The 5,082-nt window shown below is 36.2% G+C and overlaps 1 long non-coding RNA gene across 1 annotated transcript; it reads right to left on the bottom strand.

The window, feature by feature from the left end:
• Positions 1-613: 613 nt before the first annotated feature.
• On the bottom strand, positions 614-1,297 carry LOC139873443 (uncharacterized). The gene is made up of 3 exons (XR_011767346.1): positions 1,214-1,297; positions 1,010-1,111; positions 614-712 (listed from the first exon to the last, which is right to left on the bottom strand). It is a non-coding gene; the product is annotated as an uncharacterized lncRNA (long non-coding RNA).
• Between the last annotated feature and the right edge of the window lie 3,785 nt (positions 1,298-5,082).

Here is a 5,082-nt window from a genome sequence, read left to right as displayed (position 1 = left end):
GCAAATAAATAAAGGAGCAAGAATACAACATAGATGTTCTTGTAGTTACCTCGTTTTGCTCTGGCCAATGGAGAAGCTACCTCAACATTTGATTTCATTCGCGGTTAAGTTGCTAGAAATCTACACACATAAACATACAATAGAGTAAAACAACTTTACTTTGTGGAATTATAGTCTTATTAAACTGGGATAAAAAATTAATTTGAAACCGTCAAGAATTAAAGCCGAAATTAGTTCCATTTGCAGCCACTCATCATCATCATAACTTTAAAGCAGAAAAACATTTATGCTTTAATCGACTCGTCTCACATTCATTACCACTTTCTCTTTTCTTTTTCCTTGATCTCCATTCACCGCATAATCCCTTTCTTTCCACCTAATTCCTGCTCCAAGTTTGGGGCCCTTGCCTTCAGGAGCATTACCACTCTTGGATTGAGTCTTTTGTTTTGATACTACTTCAGCTTTCTTTGCTTTCTTCTCATCCTTGATCTTCTTAATCCTTTCCTTAATCTCACTGAAATGTGATAAAGTAAATAATCAAACTAGTCATTTCCTCACAGTTTCTTGAGCAATATCCTAGTATAGCATCACGAACTTCAGGTTTCTTACTTCGTTTCTTATGGATAACTTTCAAAGTGGCCCCCACAATAGCCCGAGAGTACTGCTTCTTGGTAGCACGATGTCTCTTCCTCACAGTTTCTTGAGCAATATCCTGAAAATTTTGGAAAAAGGCACAAAACTTGGTCAGCTTATTACACCAATAAGACTGAAAATTATAAAACTAAAGTGGCAAATCATGCCTATTAAGTAAAAGTGCATATCTAAACACTTAATGTACAAATAGAAAACAGCTGGTTATGTTGGGCTAACAATGACATGTAACTACATAGTTTATTCTTTTTGGACATCGAAGAGATTATCATTATAATTGCAAAAGCCAAAAGAATTTATGCAGCAAAATTAGTGATTAAATCAAGTTGTATGATGCAAACATAATAAATTGACTAACCTTCTTGTCCTATTTTCGGTACATGGCAGTCCATGTGAGCTTTGAAGGCTTCAACTTATTATGGAAGGACGTTTTGCATATGGAATTTGCAAACAGAAACACCTGAAATTAAACAACACACAAATCCTTGAAGTGACAACATAGTATTTGAAGTTTATAAGTTTACTATTACATGTAATTTGGAATTGTTTTCCATTTTAACACCTAAAGCACAAAACTGGATGCCATCATAAAGTTGTACACTTTAAATCCTTTAACTGACTAAATTTAGCTCGGAGGGATGCTTCGAGTGGTGACCACCTGTAAAAAATGCCGCCTCAAATCAGTTTTGCTATCAATTAGTCATTCCAAAAACAAAGATACTACTTAAACTTATATGTACTCTTTTACATTCTCATCAAATATACTGATTGTATAAAACTTATAGCCCACAAATCCGAAGATAAATGGATCAAAAACTTCCCGGTTGGTTATGTAAACATGAAACCAAAAAAGAAAATATTACTAGCAAGATTTGTAATCGCATTCGATAAAGCCAAAGCCGTTGAAACCCCATTTCCATGACCTGTCATATCATCTCCTAAAAGCAAACTTACAAATCTTTCCTTCATTTTTTAAAGCTCGGGAGGTCTACTGTTTTCGGAGATATTCGACCTGCTTCTTGTTTAATTTGTGTTAATTTATGGAATAGCTTATGCAAACTCAGAAAGCAACAATACGAAACCATTTCGAAAATTGTTAGCCTTTATTTTTTCATTCAGGTATTATAGCAAACACTTGGTATGCAAGAGATAATTGCTCAAAACAGAGTACATAACCTAGCGGCCATAACTGATGCATAAGATAGATATATGAAAATAAAGCGAACACACATGAATAACACAATGCACAACATATGTACGCACACAAAGGGCGAAGTAATGAAATTAAACAGCTACATAATACAAATTACAAAATAACAAACACCAACCTTTTTTGTAGTAACTGGTAACATGGCAGCAACCAAAACAATGCAGGTACAACCCTATAATTCCGTAGACTCGAAAGTTCAAAATAAATAATTAATATTAATATGAATATCAATTATGCTTTATGTATAAAATGAAATGTATGTGAATTATAATGAACCTACCTATGGGAAAGTTTGAACTTCACTAACTAGGAAATCGAAATACAGCAAAAAAAAGTACTTGAAAAAAAGCAAGCAAAGGTACAACAAAACCCAAAAAACCTACAACAGCAACAACAATTTTAAAACGAAAAAAACAAAAAAGGAAGAGGGTGATACGTTATATTCAAAATTAGCTAACACGTGCACCTCACGTGCTAGTTAAATTGGGGCAACACATGGATTGCACGTGATCTATTCTTCTTCTTTACAGCCGTCTGCTACTGTTACAGTCTCAATTCATTTCTGTTAATACGGTAACAGTGTCTAGATCGTTAGGAATCAGTTAGCGTGTTGTATATAGCTGATTGTAGCGAACTAGTAGTTAGTTTTTCGATTGTCAATTTGTACTCTTTCTCTCTGCAAATGTATCAATTTCAATTAATGAAATTCCGGTTGAGCTCCATCGCCCTTTCTCAATTTTAGGGCTTTCAGGCTTGATTGGTAGTTAACTCCGGCCAATTATTGACCCAGATTAACGTATCAATTGGTATCAGAGCTTCGATCTTGAAGCTGTGTTATCCAATTCAACAATGGTGAACACTAGATCTACAGATGACGTCATGCCGGAGGCAGTTCAAGTTGCAATTGCCAACCTAACACGAACAATACAAGAAATGGCGACTCAATTCAACACAAAACTTGATTCAGTAACTGGTTCAATTAATCACAAGGTTGATGATCTTGTGATACAGCACCAGTACTTGAACAATGAAGTTAATAGAGTCAAGAATGGTGAAGGCACACACAGAAGAGGTGTTGCAGGGCATCAATTCACCAGGCTAACCAAACTTGATTTTCCAAAGTTTGATGGTGAAGATGTGAAGGGGTGGTTATATAGATGCAATCAGTATTTTTCAGTTGATAATATTGAAGATGAAGACAAGATTCGTATAGCTTCCATCCACCTGCATCAAAAAGCATTGGTTTGGCATCAGCAATACATCAAGAAACATGGAACAGAGGTCACATGGGATGATTATCAAGAAGCTGTGCTTAAAAGATTCAGTACTAGTATTGAAGATCCATTAGCAGAGATCAAGAATCTCAGGCACACAGTCTCTTTGCAGGCCTATAATGATGAATTTGAAGTGTTGTTGAACAAAGTGGACATTAATGAAAAGCAATAAATCAGTTGGTATTTGGCAGGCTTACAGAAAGAAATAGAAATGCCAGTGAGAATGTTCAATCCAAGATCATTAGAAGATGCAATGAGCCTTGCAAGAATGCAGAATGAAGCCATCAATATTACTAAGAAAAGACAAACTCCTATACTTCAAAACTCAAGAAACAACAGTAGCAGTTATAACCCTAAATCATATATCACTAACAACAACTTTTCAAAGTTTAACCCTGTAACAACAACTACTACACCCTTAACAATCACAAATACACCATCCCACATCACAAAACCTACAAGTCAAGTTGATGGCAGAAGGCAGTTGACCCAAAAAGAGATTGCAGACAAAAGAGCTAAAAACCTATGTTTCTATTGTGATCAAAAATATGTGCCAGGTCACAAATGTTCAGGTCAATTATATGCATTGGAAGTATTAGCAGATGAGTGTGGCTCTGACAGTGATAATGAGGTATTGGAACAGACTATAGCAGCAGAAGAAATTGATGAAGTCACAACATCAATTTCAAATGATAATGTGCCTTATATCTCATTAAATGCTTTAACTGGTACAAGTGATTATCAGACCATGAGAGTCACTGGTCTCATCAACAAAAAAGAGATACAAATACTTATAGATTCTGGAAGCACTCACAACTTCCTAGATGTAAATGTGGCTAAAAGGTTGGGTTGTGAGATCAAGAAAGCTGATTCCATACCAGTAATGATACCTGGTGGAAACAAAATGTTTAGTGCAGGAATTTGTGAAGCCCTCAAATGGCAAATCAGTGGTGAAACATTCATTAGTGATGTGCTAATATTACCTATTGGAGGTTGTGAAATGGTATTAGGTGTGCAGTGGCTCAAGTTGTTGGGTGACATAGTTTGGAATTTTGATCAGCTTAAGATGACTTTTAACTATGGAGGTCACAGGGTGGAATTAAGGGGTAAAAAGAAAAGTGTTCAATGGGTTAATGGCAAGAAGATGGGTAAAAGAGGGGTGACAGTTGAAGCACAACTTAATGCAATGTCTGTATGCATTTATCCAGTTGAATTGTGGCATATGGCTACCCCTGCAACAGATGTCAATGAAGGTATAACTCTATTGTTAGAAAAGTATGCTGATGTGTTTAATGAGCCTACTACCTTACCACCTAGAAGACACCATGATCACAAAATACCATTGATAGAAGGCACCCAACCAGTGAATATAAGACCCTATAGACACCTTCCATCACAGAAGGATGCCATTGAATCCATGGTGGCTGAGTTACTGGGTAATGGAGTAATTAAGGCTAGCCAGAGTCCATTTGCTTCACCAATTGTTATGGTTAAGAAGAAGGATGACACTTGGAGGATGTGTGTAGACTACAGGGAGCTAAACTCTAAAACTATTAAGGACAGATTTCCCATTCCTGTCATTGAGGAACTTATTGATGAACTAAGTGGGTCAACAGTTTATTCAAAGCTTGATTTGAGGTCTGGTTATCACCAGATTAGGATGAATGAAGAAGACATACCCAAGACTGTATTCAGAACTCGTGAAGGGCATTTTGAGTTCTTGGTCATGCCATTTGGCTTAACCAATGCACCCTCAACCTTCCAATCCTTGATGAATGAGGTATACAGGCCATTTTTAAGGAAGTTCACATTGGTTTTCTTTGATGATATATTGGTATACAGTCCTAACATAGAAGAGCACATGAAACATTTGAAGTTAGTTCTTGATGTTATGAGAGAAAATGCCGTATTAGCTAAGAAGTCAAAGTGCACATTTGCCACACCTAA

The sequence above is a fragment of the Rutidosis leptorrhynchoides genome, chromosome 10 (genome assembly GCF_046630445.1).
Source record: "Rutidosis leptorrhynchoides isolate AG116_Rl617_1_P2 chromosome 10, CSIRO_AGI_Rlap_v1, whole genome shotgun sequence".
Classification (NCBI taxonomy): domain Eukaryota; kingdom Viridiplantae; phylum Streptophyta; class Magnoliopsida; order Asterales; family Asteraceae; genus Rutidosis; species Rutidosis leptorrhynchoides.
Note: the sequence above shows the minus strand (reverse complement) of the source record. Positions and strands in the feature narration are given on the sequence as shown.